We start from the raw sequence: 15,787 nt of genomic DNA on the forward strand, positions 1-15,787 counted from the left end.
TTTCTATAAATTTAAAGTTTTTATTATCAATTAGACAAGGATGTAGACAAAGTGTCTTGAGGGTCTCGTGCAATAAATATGCGAAACGAAATTCTCAATAAAAAAGTCTGTGATATAAAATTTACTAGTGCAATATAGGATAAGTGAATTAGTTCGTGATTGTCCAAATTTATTTATTTGTATTGCTGAGAATTTTTTCTTAGTCGTTATTGTCAACTTCGTTTAAAACTGTATGTCTAAAGCAAGGATAACAGCTAAAGATCCCGGTTGAATGAGACTTCAGGGTGTGGAAGTTCCCCACGTTGTGAACAACAAAGGTATAAAGAACTATATTGCATTTAATTTCTTTCAAAATACAATAGCCACCATCTCCGATTATCTTAAACACAAAAAGTCCGTTTATATTTATGGAAAAAATCCGTAGATTTCTTTCTTCCTAAAGTAGATTTCTTCCTAACAACCATTTGCAACATTGGTTTAAAGTATTCAATCATTTCCTTGTAACCGATATTTCTCACATTACAATTGTCGAAGATTTAGTTGATTTATTTATTTATTTAAGAAGTGTAACAGACGTTTGCATATAATCTTAAAAGAGATAGTAATTTATAGCAACAATATAATGTGGTAGTATGAATAAGGGAACAATTAAAATCATATCCCCTTTGTATTGCTCCTCATTTTCATTTTTATCATTTTCAAATATTTTTTTTCCGATAAATAATGATTAAGCATCATCCTCCCTTATTCTCCTTTTTTCTCGGTGAATGCATACAAATAGTCGACATCCTTTTTTTACATGTCACTTTATGATATTTTGTGTTTCTTTTCAATTAAAATCATAATAGAAAAAAATTTTATCCTATTTCTTTATAGTTATTCCGTATTTCCTATATTTTCAGAAAATTTTACGTTTTACGTAAGTTGTGTCAATTTTTTTTTTTCAAAAATGTATACCAATTTTCTCAGTTTTGTCTCGCCAATAAATATCTAATGTTACAGAATTAGAATATAGCCAAATATTCACAACCTTTATCAGCTTGCCTCTTTCCCTTTGGCAAAGGAGCAACCCCGAACTAGAGACTTTTCAGCAAAGTTTTACAATTTACCAAAAAGATTTTTCTTGCTCACCAACTCTTTTGTATTGTCCCATTTAGAATTCAAAATTTCATAGAAAAATAGCATTAGATATGTTCCATAAACCTGTGTTAGTAATTTTAGTCTTTTTTTCTTTTTATCAAAATCTTATATATAAAAGTTTCCGTTTTGAGAAAGAATAATTGTAATAATTTTTTTCTTTCCATCAAAAAGTCTTTAATTTTTTATGTTCATCATCTAATACCAAACATAGTTCTTTTCGTACACCTGTAGTACACTATTCTAAAACAACTTCTTTTTCATAAACTAACCATAAACAGATAACCCCAACACAGAATTTCAAAATCACAGATTAATTCGATCATACTAAACCAACCATTTTTAAATTCAGTACTATTTGTATACGTATAACACATTTCCATAAAACCGACTTCATATATTGAAATAGTTCCCATATTTAATCCTCATTTCAAATTCCACACTATTTCAATACTCTTTAGTATGCTTTGCTTGGCTCATTACCATACGAACAGTTTCGTCTTTTTATAAATAACCAATCACAAAAATCATTTTTCACTTGCCTGAATTATGCTACAAAAGTTCCCTCGGTGCAGTTCTTGAAATAAGCCAATCAGCAGGTTACTTCTTCCGCACACAATCTCTTTATTTTGATTCCCTGGCAATTCATATTATTTTTTTCTCATATCAAAGACACACACAACAATAGCACTGTCAATTTTATATATAACTTTCACTTAGTATATACGCATTTTCTATACACAAGAAAAGAAAAAAAGCATTAGTACATATGGCGAAAGAAAATCATAACAAAACTATTGTTTTGCAAAAAAAAAACAACAAAGTGACTACCTGCACAAGATGTTGCTTTTAGGCTCATCGTAGTAAGTAAGTTAAATTTTTTTCAGATTACGATAACATTATATGTTTGAACTTATCGATAACAATGTTAAATTACGGAACTATAATCATTTGTTCTGTTGCACTGTGATATTCGTACGGGCTTCATGCCAAAATGAAATTGTAATAATAATATGATGTAAACAAACGTGATAATTTTGTTTTAAGATTTGCACCCAATATTTCAATTGACTTGCAGAGCGAATTGTCTGCAAAAATCTTACAAATAATTAACACTTAAAGCTTAAATAAATAAAAAACGTTTCGTTAAATTGTTGACTAACGATGAATTTAAAATAAACAAAATAAAGACATACGTTCTAATTAAAAATTGAATATGCAATAACATCGAAAAGCGATTTGCTAATAAAAACAGTGATTGCAAAAGTATGCTAATTATACATTCTCGATACCTTATGACAAAGGAAGGGACATACACAATAAAATAATGTACTGTTGTGGGAAATCTTAAGCCTAGTAATGTAAATATCACAAATTAGTTATTTAATACTATTATCCCCTGTGCATTCCAGGTATTGTCTTGGTGAAAAAGTTTGGTGTTGAATATTGCCCAGAATCATTGTCAGTAAATAAGTAGCAGCAGTAAATAATTCATCCAACAGAATGTTGTCATGTGCAGCTAAGTTTTCTACAAATCTTCTTTGCAGGTTTAGGGTATAGCTGCAAAATGACACAATATTGGCGGTGCTGTAAATGTGATCGTTAGAGAACCTTTTAGTTGGATTTTAAAAGTTTTGACCAACACATTTTCTTAAAATCTTCCTCTCAAACGTCTCAACTTCTTTAGCTACATATGGCGAAATGGTGAACCAAATTGGGAATCCATATCCAATAATTGGCCGGATTGTAACTTTATAAAGTCGCAGCTTAGTATTTTGCGGCAAATAAGTATTGCACATTAATGTGGACAAACGTCAAGCAGTTAAATTGGCCTTTTTCAATGATGCTCTGGCGTGTTCATTAAATTTAAATAATTTATTTATATGTATTCCCAAATATTTGAAGGAATCTCGGAATGGAATTTCTATGCCATCCAATAAGAGACGCAGATTCTTCGCTTCGGGAACAACGCTTCTATGACATTTCCCAGATGCGTTTCTAATACATACTGCTTCCGATTTAGCTGCGTTTACTGTGATTCCCCAAGTTTTATAATATTTACTTATATCGCCAAGGTGAAGAGCGGCTTGCTTTAAGGCTTCAGTGGGTGAGTTACGGTGACTATATATTAAGCAATCGTCAGCATACAATATGGCTTTTGAATTTTCTGTTTGATGAGCGAAGTCGTGAAGGAAAATATTAAATAGAAGGGGCGACAGGACACTACCTTGAGGTACTCACTCGATATAGATCCAAAACTGGACAGAAAATCATTAATTGTGACAGTAAATTTAATATCTGTCAAGAAATTTTGGAGAATTTTGATTAAGAATGGGTCCACACTAAGTTGTATTAATTTGTAGATTATCCCCTTGTGGTACACAGAGTCGAAACCCTTTTGAACATCAAGGGAAATCGCTACAGTGCAGATCTTTTCTCTCGGGCTACTTGTTATGTCTTCACGAAACTTCAATAATGTATGGTTTGTTGAGTGTGCCGCTTTAAAGCAAAATTGCCAGTCGGGAATCTCTCAAAAACTTTTCCAATATTGGATAACATAGATATTGGACGGAACACTTGAGGTTTTATCTTCTTCTTGATTGGTATAATTTTTGCAATTTTCCATGACTTAGGGAAGTATCCATCATTCAAACAGTTGGTAAATATAATTGTTAATAATTTTAAAGATTCATCAGAAAAATTCTTTAGTACATAGTTTGATATCCCATCTAGACCGGTCGATTTTTTTTCTATTCAGACGTACAATGTGCGTTTTTATAGATGATACATTTTGTAAAGTGGTAATTGTCTGAATTGTGTAATGAATTAAATCCATCATCAAATGTGTATATGGTTAGCAATTGGATTTAAATAACTTTGTATTCGGGATTCAATGTTAGGTGGTGGTAACTCTGGAATATTCTCACAGAAAGTGTCGCTATAATAGTCATGGAAGGCGTTTGCGATCTCTCTACCTGTAGTAAAAGCCACATTATCTATTTGTAGCTGTTGGCAAAATTGTGTTTTAGATTTTCCAATTAGTTTGCTGACTTGTTGGAAAGCTCATGGACTGGGTTTTATATTTTTTAATTTAGAGTTAAAAACATTAGCCTGCTCTTTGTAAAGAAGGTCCCGTATAATGTTTTTGAGTAGCTGTATTTGTTTGGACAATATATTATATTCAAAATTTGTTCTGTTGCCATTTCGATGAAATATTTTTTTAGGTCTTTTTGCCATTGATCTTTGATTTTATAAAACCTCTTTATATTTTCAGGTAAAAGGATTTGGTGATTTTTTACTTCAATTGTTTTGCAGTGCTGTTTGTGTTTGTTATGAAAGGTATTTTCAAAGATATTTATGCAATTGTCAACTTCATCATTAACAAGATTTCTGTTTGCAGGTGGTAAAATGGATTCCAATGCAGAATCAAACTGTCGACGAAACATACTCCAATCCGTGGACTTATAAGAAACAACCACACTGGTAGTTTTGAGGATAATACCACCTGTATTGAACGAAATATCCAATTTGAGAGGGTAATGGTCAGAAAATGAGGGAATACTGGTTATTTTGTAGTTGCCTGCATCAGTATCTATCAGTTTTGGGCTGACCAAAAAATGATCCAAATAAGATGGACCATTAGGGTATGAAGGAGAAGAGTCACATATTCGAGTAACGTCTGTGGCATTATCAAGCAACCAATTGTAAAGTGTCCTTCCATTAGTGTTGTCCATTATATCACCCCACGTCGTGTGTCTAGAATTAAGATCCCCTCCAAAAATAAATCCATCATAATTATTAGTAAACTGCAGACAATTATTTAGACCATTGATTAAGTGTTGTGTGTTGAAATTGGTTGAAATATAAAGTGAACCTAGTAAAAATTTCTGCATTGAATTGTTAATTTTTGTCTCAATCTCAATAAAGACTGCATTAAAATTTATATCCTCAGCTGTAGTGCGCTTGTAATTGATGTCGTTTTTTAAAAATACTGCCATGCCAATATTTGAGTAGTCATATCAAAATGTGTAACCCTTCATATAAACTTTTTATTTTTTCGAAGTTGGCATTCTTGGATAAATGTAATATCAATTTTGTTTTTGGAGAGATATTTATGTAGCTCGATCTGACGACTGCGATCCACAAGAGACCGGACATTGAAGGCTAAACATTTTAAGGACCTATGGACCATAAGTATCCTTTTTTTAAAAGACGCATGAATTCGTCTTTAGCTTTACTCTTTGACATATTGTTGAATTCTGCCAGAAATATGTTTATTTCTTGCTCTGGCGTTAGTTCCTCTGGTTGCAAGAAAATATTTGACAATTTTAAAAATTCGTCAATAATTGATGGTTTACTACTATGGCTCGTCGTAGGATGAAAATGACTTACAAATGTTTTATCTGCTGTAACATAATTGTTGGAAATGACATGACTCAGATTTTCTGTTGCTGCCATTTCAATGTTTATGGCGTTTTGAATGCGTTCTCTTCTCTTAGCTGCATATTTTTAAATACAGGACAACCGCTCCAGTTTGCGGTATGTCCATTCGATCGGCGATTGCTTATGTAAATATTTAATATGGGAAATGTCGCTTAATGATTTACCAGGAATAAGAGTCACCAAGAAAAGACCTGTATCCAAATTATTTTTTATTGATCTAGAAGTTTTGAATTTTGATACCTTGGAAATAACTTCAGGCAATACCTCATCCAAGGCATTTTTGACGTATTCAGCTTCAACGCCTTGACAAAGTCCCCTTAATATAAATGACACCTGCTTTAATTCTTTCGGTGTAAACGAGTACGCGTGGACAGACTTTTCACGAAGAGTATCTAGCATTGTAGTGTTGGCTGTGGGATCACATAGATATAATTTACATTTATTTGTACCAACATTTTTGATTTTGAAATTAATTGGTGGCGATCTTTCTTCTAATTGTTTAATTAGGAGTAGGACATTAATATTATATAAAAATATTGGTGGGTAAAAAGACGTCTTTCCTTTTTCTTTAGTACATAGTTTGATATCCCATCTAGACCGGTCGATTTTTTTTCTATTCAGACGTACAATGTGCGTTTTTATAGATGATACATTTTGTAAAGTGGTAATTGTCTGAATTGTGTAATGAATTAAATCCATCATCAAATGTGTATATATGGTTAGCAATTGGATTTAAATAACTTTGTATTCGGGATTCAATGTTAGGTGGTGGTAACTCTGGAATATTCTCACAGAAAGTGTCGCTATAATAGTCATGGAAGGCGTTTGCGATCTCTCTACCTGTAGTAAAAGCCACATTATCTATTTGTAGCTGTTGGCAAAATTGTGTTTTAGATTTTCCAATTAGTTTGCTGACTTGTTGGAAAGCTCATGGACTGGGTTTTATATTTTTTAATTTAGAGTTAAAAACATTAGCCTGCTCTTTGTAAAGAAGGTCCCGTATAATGTTTTTGAGTAGCTGTATTTGTTTGGACAATATATTATATTCAAAATTTGTTCTGTTGCCATTTCGATGAAATATTTTTTTTAGGTCTTTTTGCCATTGATCTTTGATTTTATAAAACCTCTTTATATTTTCAGGTAAAAGGATTTGGTGATTTTTTACTTCAATTGTTTTGCAGTGCTGTTTGTGTATGTTATGAAAGGTATTTTCAAAGATATTTATGCAATTGTCAACTTCATCATTAACAAGATTTCTGTTTGCAGGTGGTAAAATGGATTCCAATGCAGAATCAAACTGTCGACGAAACATACTCCAATCCGTGGACTTATAAGAAACAACCACTCTGGGAGTTTTGAGGATAATACCACCTGTATTGAACGAAATATCCAATTTGAGAGGGTAATGGTCAGAAAATGAGGGAATACTGGTTATTTTGTAGTTGCCTGCATCAGTATCTATCAGTTTTGGGCTGACCAAAAAATGATCCAAATAAGATGGACCATTAGGGTATGAAGGAGAAGAGTCACATATTCGAGTAACGTCTGTGGCATTATCAAGCAACCAATTGTAAAGTGTCCTTCCATTAGTGTTGTCCATTATATCACCCCACGTCGTGTGTCTAGAATTAAGATCCCCTCCAAAAATAAATCCATCATAATTATTAGTAAACTGCAGACAATTATTTAGACCATTGATTAAGTGTTGTGTGTTGAAATTGGTTGAAATATAAAGTGAACCTAGTAAAAATTTCTGCATTGAATTGTTAATTTTTGTCTCAATCTCAATAAAGACTGCATTAAAATTTATATCCTCAGCTGTAGTGCGCTTGTAATTGATGTCGTTTTTTAAAAATACTGCCATGCCAATATTTGAGTAGTCATATCAAAATGTGTAACCCTTCATATAAACTTTTTATTTTTTCGAAGTTGGCATTCTTGGATAAATGTAATATCAATTTTGTTTTTGGAGAGATATTTATGTAGCTCGATCTGACGACTGCGATCCACAAGAGACCGGACATTGAAGGCTAAACATTTTAAGGACCTATGGACCATAAGTATCCTTTTTTTAAAAGACGCATGAATTCGTCTTTAGCTTTACTCTTTGACATATTGTTGAATTCTGCCAGAAATATGTTTATTTCTTGCTCTGGCGTTAGTTCCTCTGGTTGCAAGAAAATATTTGACAATTTTAAAAATTCGTCAATAATTGATGGTTTACTACTATGGCTCGTCGTAGGATGAAAATGACTTACAAATGTTTTATCTGCTGTAACATAATTGTTGGAAATGACATGACTCAGATTTTCTGTTGCTGCCATTTCAATGTTTATGGCGTTTTGAATGCGTTCTCTTCTCTTAGCTGCATATTTTTTAAATACAGGACAACCGCTCCAGTTTGCGGTATGTCCATTCGATCGGCGATTGCTTATGTAAATATTTAATATGGGAAATGTCGCTTAATGATTTACCAGGAATAAGAGTCACCAAGAAAAGACCTGTATCCAAATTATTTTTTATTGATCTAGAAGTTTTGAATTTTGATACCTTGGAAATAACTTCAGGCAATACCTCATCCAAGGCATTTTGACGTATTCAGCTTCAACGCCTTGACAAAGTCCCCTTAATATAAATGACACCTGCTTTAATTCTTTCGGTGTAAACGAGTACGCGTGGACAGACTTTTCACGAAGAGTATCTAGCATTGTAGTGTTGGCTGTGGGATCACATAGATATAATTTACATTTATTTGTACCAACATTTTTGATTTTGAAATTAATTGGTGGCGATCTTTCTTCTAATTGTTTAATTAGGAGTAGGACATTAATATTATATAAAAATATTGGTGGGTAAAAAGACGTCTTTCCTTTTTTTGGTGACTTTTCCGGATCGATGTTATTGGTTTGCGGTGCTTGTTGAATATATTCAAATTCCAGATCTGCAAACTTTGCATACCTGTTCTGGTTATTAGGATCATATTTGAACCCCGATATGTCAACATCAGTTGGTGGTGTAGAGTCTTCTAACCTTAGACGTTTGCCATAATTGTTGTTTTTGTTTAAGCCATTGGTTGAAACTGGCTGCTGATTATGTGCTAAAGTTCTTCCTTGTTCCATTGGTGCTATTGAATTTGTTGCAGGTATCAACAGAGTGGGTGACATCTGATGGAATACCTGCTGGGACAAGTTAATTTTCAAAAATGATTTAAAAAGTTTCACGAAAATGTAAGAGCGCTTAAAAAATTCAACCAAACGATTAGGGATCTACCGAAGTTACCATTGTAAGAAAGGTAAACAAATATTTGTTTCCACGATTTGCGTTTTCCATTTGTTCCAACGATATTCACGAGTCCCACTCATGGATTATTTGTACGATTGTGGGTTAATCCACCAAATCTCTGTTAGAATAAAAAGTAACAAGTTAGAATGAATAAATACAATATTTCTTTAAAAAGTTAATACCTGTCATTTATTTGTCCGATTGGAAAATTTTGTGAATTGAATTAAGTGAATGAGCCGCAACGATACACTGCAAAGTCACATAGGGATCTATAACTCTACGAAAGCATGAATGGCCGGTGTAGGTAAATTAACGGCGTTGCGCACCCTTCATGTACGTTTCCACGACTGCAACTACTTCATGCATGTGTGTGTGAATAAAATGTTTCAATGGATGCAGCTTGCCTGCACACACACATACTTACGCATGAGACTCCCAAGAATGAATATAAATCAGGTAATTTTTTTGATTCGTCTGCAATAAAGGAATAGGAATAAGAATAGAAATTGATTATGTTTCTGTGGGAAATGTATTACAAAAGGGAATTCTTACCTTTATCCGGAAGGAAAAAAATGAGACACTAGAAATTTTGTTTGGTCACGTGGACTGACTGATGGTGATAAAAAAGAAGAAACTTACTTGGCTCCACAATTTTATATTCCGCCTACGACCGGATGTAAGGATTCACGCATATCACCACTTTCTTTATTTTTTTCTACTAAAGTGGTGAAGTTTTGTTGCGTTCATTCCCAGTATGAATTTTTATAATGTGCAATTTAATGCACCGAACGTGCTGAACGCCAGCCAAAAAAGAGAGCCGGATACGCAGGGCGGTCGGCTAAATTTGAAAAAGTGATGCCATGTTTCAAGTTGTTTTTTTACAACACAAGAGACGTGTGGCAAAAATACAAAACTGGGGATAATAGTGGGTAGGTAGAACACCTGATAAAGGTAAATAATAAATGTCAAGGAAATTGTGGGAAAATCTTGGAAAACAGGGAAGGTTTGGTTGAGCGTCAGGGAGGGATAAAAGCGCCATTATTTCAAAGTAATGTGGAGCAGAAAAAACAGTTCAGTCAATTTTTAATCCTTTTTTTAATAAAAATAAAGAAATACACAATTGGCAGTTACTATTCGTGCTTTTTATTTGTGTGGCGTATCTAAACAATGTGTAAATGTTGATTTGTAAGTGGTGTTATGTGGGATATGTTGTGTTAAGTTTGTGTGTTTTATTTAGGGAAATAACGCCGCGCATAAATCCACAATTTGACAATGGCATCCGACTTTAACAAGAAAAGAGCGGGCATCCCCAACAATCGTTTTTTGAATCGCCAGGTGCGGGACCGAGGTTCCAGGTACAGAAAAGGTCCTGGAAGCTGCCAGAAGACCTGGAAACAGCTGGGAAACGGCCAGTGAAAAATTGTAAAACAGGCGACAGTACCGATCCGGGAAGCTAACAGTACATCCCACCTATACCAAAATCTGTAAAAGAAGAAAAAAAGTTGAAAAAGCATGCCGTTGTGCAGGTAATGTAATTTAAAAATTAATTTAATTACCAAAGCCCAAAGAAGGAAAGCCAAATCCCGCTAAAAGAGTCATATTAAGTTCCTTTTTCAAAACTTACAGCTAGACCATTTCTATATTTTTTTGGAACAAGAATTTAGAATGCCCAAAACTTTTGTCCAAGCGAGCTCCTTTAGGCAGAATTTAGAGTAGATTTATTGACCAAAATTTGGCGCTCCTAGCGGTGTAATAAAAAAGGTAATCTGAGTATTGACTCACAATTTTTTTCGTTCCGGTATTAAAATTCAAGTTTTATTCTTATGTGTTCATTTTGAGAACCCCTGGATAACCGCTCCCTCCTGAGCTAGTGCGGAACCCCGCCATAATGCCGCGCAGACTGAGTGTTACAATGTTACTTCGTTCAGGTAGAACGGAAGCATAACAAGTGGAGAAAGATGTAAATGTTTATAAGTGTCGCTATAATAGTCATGGAAGGCGTTTGCGATCTCTCTACCTGTAGTAAAAGCCACATTATCTATTTGTAGCTGTTGGCAAAATTGTGTTTTAGATTTTCCAATTAGTTTGCTAACTTGTTGGAAAGCTCATGGACTGGGTTTTATATTTTTTAATTTGGAGTTAAAAAACTTTAGCCTGCTTTTTGTAAAGAAGGTCCCGTATAATGTTTTTGAGTAGCTGTATTTGTTTGGACAATATATTGTATTCAAAATTTGTTCTGTTGGCATTTCGATGAAATATTTTTTTTTAGGCCTTTTTGCCATTGATCTTTGATTTTATAAAACCTCTTTATATTTCAGGTAAAAGGATTTGGTGATTTTTTACTTCAATTGTTTTGCAGTGCTGTTTGTGTATGTTATGAAAGGTATTTTCAAAGATATTTATACAATTGTCAATTTCATCATTAACAAGATTTCTGTTTGCAGGTGGTAAAATGGATTCCAATGCAGAATCAAACTGTCGACGAAACATACTCCAATCCGTGGACTTATAAGAAACAACCACTCTGGGAGTTTTGAGGATAATACCACCTGTATTGAACGAAATATCCAATTTGAGAGGGTAATGGTCAGAAAATGAGGGAATACTGGTTATTTTGTAGTTGCCTGCATCAGTATCTATCAGTTTTGGGCTGACCAAAAAATGATCCAAATAAGATGGACCATTAGGGTATGAAGGAGAAGAGTCACATATTCGAGTAACGTCTGTGGCATTATCAAGCAACCAATTGTAAAGTGTCCTTCAATTGGTGTTGTCCATTATATCACCCCACGTCGTGTGTCTAGAATTAAGATCCCCTCCAAAAATAAATCCATCATAATTATTAGTAAACTGCAGACAATTATTTAGACCATTGATTAAGTGTTGTGTGTTGAAATTGGTTGAAATATAAAGTGAACCCAGTAAAAATTTCTGCATTGAATTGTTAATTTTTGTCTCAATCTCAATAAAGACTGCATTAAAATTTATATCCTCAGCTGTAGTGCGCTTGTAATTGATGTCGTTTTTTAAAAGTACTGCCATGCCAATATTTGAGTAGTCATATCAAAATGTGTAACCCTTCATATAAACTTTTTTATTTTTTCGAAGTTGGCATTCTTGGATAAATGTAATATCAATTTTGTTTTTGGAGAGATATTTATGTAGCTCGATCTGACGACTGCGATCCACAAGAGACCGGACATTGAAGGCTAAACATTTTAAGAACCTATGGACCATAAGTATCCTTTTTTTAAAAGACGCATGAATTCGTCTTTAGCTTTACTCTTTGACATATTGTTGAATTCTGCCAGAAATATGTTTATTTCTTGCTCTAGGGTTAGTTCCTCTGGTTGCAAGAAAATATTTGACAATTTTAAAAATTCGTCAATAATTGATGGTTTACTACTATGGCTCGTCGTAGGATGAAAATGACTTGCAAATGTTTTATCTGCTGTAACATAATTGTTGGAAATGACATGACTCAGATTTTCTGTTGCTGCCTTTTCAATGTTTATGGCGTTTTGAATGCGTTCTCTTCTCTTAGCTGCATATTTTTTAAATACAGGACAACCTCTCCAGTTTGCGGTATGTCCATTCGATCGGCGATTGCTTATGTAAATATTTAATATGGGAAATGTCGCTTAATGATTTACCAGGAATAAGAGTCACCAAGAAAAGACCTGTATCCAAATTATTTTTTATTGATCTAGAAGTTTTGAATTTTGATACCTTGGAAATAACTTCAGGCAATACCTCATCCAAGGCATTTTTGACGTATTCAGCTTCAACGCCTCGACAAAGTCCCCTTAATATAAATGACACCTGCTTTAATTCTTTCGGTGTAAACGAGTACGCGTGGACAGACTTTTCACGAAGAGTATCTAGCATTGTAGTGTTGGCTGTGGGATCACATAGATATAATTTACATTTATTTGTACCAACATTTTTGATTTTGAAATTAATTGGTGGCGATCTTTCTTCTAATTGTTTAATTAGGAGTAGGACATTAATATTATATAAAAATATTGGTGGGTAAAAAGACGTCTTTCCTTTTTTTGGTGACTTTTCCGGATCGGTGTTATTGGTTTGCGGTGCTTGTTGAATATTTTCAAATTCCAGATCTGCAAACTTTGCATACCTGTTCTGGTTATTAGGATCATATTTGAACCCCGATATGTCAACATCAGTTGGTGGTGTAGAGTCTTCTAACCTTAGACGTTTGCCATAATTGTTGTTTTTGTTTAAGCCATTGGTTGAAACTGGCTGCTGATTATGTGCTAAAGTTCTTCCTTGTTCCATTGGTGCTATTGAATTTGTTGCAGGTATCAACAGAGTGGGTGACATCTGATGGAATACCTGCTGGGACAAGTTAATTTTCAAAAATGATTTAAAAAGTTTCACGAAAATGTAAGTGCGCTTAAAAAATTCAACCAAACGATTAGGGATCTACCGAAGTTACCATTGTAAGAAAGGTAAACAAATATTTGTTTCCACGATTTGCGTTTTCCATTTGTTCCAACGATATTCACGAGTCCCACTCATGGATTATTTGTACGATTGTGGGTAAATCCACCAAATCTCTGTTAGAATAAAAAGTAACAAGTTAGAATGAATAAATACAATATTTCTTTAAAAAGTTATTATCTGTCATTTGTTTGTCCGATTGGAAAATTTTGTGAATTGAATTGAGTGAATAAGCCGCAACGATACACTGCAAAGTCACATAGGGATCTATAACTCTACGAAAGCATGAATGGCCGGTGTAGGTAAATTAACGGCGTTGCGCACACTTCATGTACGTTTCCACGACTGCAACTACTTCATGCATGTGTGTGTCAATAAAATTTTTCAATGGATGCAGCATGGTAAAAGAATATAGGTAGACGCGTCGACACAGCTGCTGGGACAATGAACTGTCAAACCAATTTTGGAATTGAAAATGTTGAATGAAAAATTATTTAAATTTGTAAAAATTGTTGAAAAACGCGAATTATAATAGCCTTCGAATGACGTAGTATAAGAAAACATATAAAAATCTACTTATATTTGAAAAAACTTTTGAATTTTATTGGCATATCAATGCTCCCAAGCGTTGATGCATCTACCTGTATTCTTCTGCCATGGGATGCAGCTTGCCTGCACACACACATACTTACGCATGAGACTCCCAAGAATGAATATAAATCAGGTAATTTTTTTGATTCGTCTGCAATAAAGGAATAGGAATAAGAATAGAAATTGATTATGTTTCTGTGGGAAATGTATTACAAAAGGGAATTCTTACCTTTATCCGGAAGGAAAAAAATGAGACACTAGAAATTTTGTTTGGTCACGTGGACTGACTGATGGTGATAAAAAAGAAGAAACTTACTTGGCTCCACAATTTTATATTCCGCCTACGACCGGATGTAAGGATTCACGCATATCACCACTTTCTTTATTTTTTTCTACTAAAGTGGTGAAGTTTTGTTGCGTTCATTCCCAGTATGAATTTTTATAATGTGCAATTTAATGCACCGAACGTGCTGAACGCCAGCCAAAAAAGAGAGCCGGATACGCAGGGCGGTCGGCTAAATTTGAAAAAGTGATGCCATGTTTCAAGTTGTTTTTTTACAACACAAGAGACGTGTGGCAAAAATACAAAACTGGGGATAATAGTGGGTAGGTAGAACACCTGATAAAGGTAAATAATAAATGTCAAGGAAATTGTGGGAAAATCTTGGAAAACAGGGAAGGTTTGGTTGAGCGTCAGGGAGGGATAAAAGCGCCATTATTTCAAAGTAATGTGGAGCAGAAAAAACAGTTCAGTCAATTTTTAATCCTTTTTTTAATAAAAATAAAGAAATACACAATTGGCAGTTACTATTCGTGCTTTTTATTTGTGTGGCGTATCTAAACAATGTGTAAATGTTGATTTGTAAGTGGTGTTATGTGGGATATGTTGTGTTAAGTTTGTGTGTTTTATTTAGGGAAATAACGCCGCGCATAAATCCACAATTTGACAATGGCATCCGACTTTAACAAGAAAAGAGCGGGCATCCCCAACAATCGTTTTTTGAATCGCCAGGTGCGGCACCGAGGTTCCAGGTACAGAAAAGGTCCTGGAAGCTGCCAGAAGACCTGGAAACAGCTGGGAAACGGCCAGTGAAAAATTGTAAAACAGGCGACAGTACCGATCCGGGAAGCTAACAGTACATCCCACCTATACCAAAATCTGTAAAAGAAGAAAAAAAGTTGAAAAAGCATGCCGTTGTGCAGGTAATGTAATTTAAAAATTAATTTAATTACCAAAGCCCAAAGAAGGAAAGCCAAATCCCGCTAAAAGAGTCATATTAAGTTCCTTTTTCAAAACTTACAGCTAGACCATTTCTATATTTTTTTGGAACAAGAATTTAGAATGCCCAAAACTTTGTCCAAGCGAGCTCCTTTAGGCAGAATTTAGAGTAGATTTATTGACCAAAATTTGGCGCTCCTAGCGGTGTAATAAAAAAGGTAATCTGAGTATTGACTCACAAATTTTTTCGTTCCGGTATTAAAATTCAAGTTTTATTCTTATGTGTTCATGTTGAGAACCCCCTGGATAACCGCTCCCTCCTGAGCTAGTGCGGAACCCCGCCATAATGCCGCGTAGACTGAGTGTTACAATGTTACTTCGTTCAGGTAGAACGGAAGCATAACAAGTGGAGAAAGATGTAAATGTTTATAAGTGCGGTTGTAAGATTTAGAAGATTTTCCAAAAGAATTTTAGTTTTATTTAATTCTTTGGTACCTCTTCTATTGAGCTTACGATCTCGTCACTCGGGTAAAACATGTTTTTTTTTTGTCAGATTTCGACCATACGTGGAATGTATGAAATTCACCATGATCACAGATCACGCAAGTCTCAAGTGGCTTATGTCACTAAAAGATTTATGTGGGAGAAATC

At 34.1% G+C, this 15,787-nt stretch overlaps 3 long non-coding RNA genes across 3 annotated transcripts; 1 reads left to right on the forward strand and 2 right to left on the reverse strand.

The window, feature by feature from the left end:
- The first annotated feature begins 1,615 nt into the window (after positions 1-1,615).
- LOC131802503 (uncharacterized) lies at positions 1,616-7,930 on the forward strand. Its single transcript, XR_009342252.1, has 3 exons — positions 1,616-3,244; positions 6,762-6,785; positions 6,847-7,930. It is a non-coding gene; the product is annotated as an uncharacterized LOC131802503 (long non-coding RNA).
- Positions 7,931-8,077: 147 nt separating this feature from the next.
- Positions 8,078-9,713, reverse strand: LOC131802501 (uncharacterized). The gene is made up of 3 exons (XR_009342250.1): positions 9,415-9,713; positions 9,045-9,336; positions 8,078-8,980 (listed from the first exon to the last, which is right to left on the reverse strand). It is a non-coding gene; the product is annotated as an uncharacterized LOC131802501 (long non-coding RNA).
- A 276-nt stretch (positions 9,714-9,989) lies between these two features.
- On the reverse strand, positions 9,990-15,291 carry LOC131802502 (uncharacterized). The gene is made up of 5 exons (XR_009342251.1): positions 15,151-15,291; positions 14,147-15,076; positions 14,019-14,068; positions 10,419-13,677; positions 9,990-10,344 (listed from the first exon to the last, which is right to left on the reverse strand). It is a non-coding gene; the product is annotated as an uncharacterized LOC131802502 (long non-coding RNA).
- Positions 15,292-15,787: the final 496 nt, after the last annotated feature.

This window comes from Musca domestica, unplaced genomic scaffold (assembly GCF_030504385.1).
Source record: "Musca domestica strain aabys unplaced genomic scaffold, Musca_domestica.polishedcontigs.V.1.1 210, whole genome shotgun sequence".
Lineage (NCBI taxonomy): Eukaryota > Metazoa > Arthropoda > Insecta > Diptera > Muscidae > Musca > Musca domestica.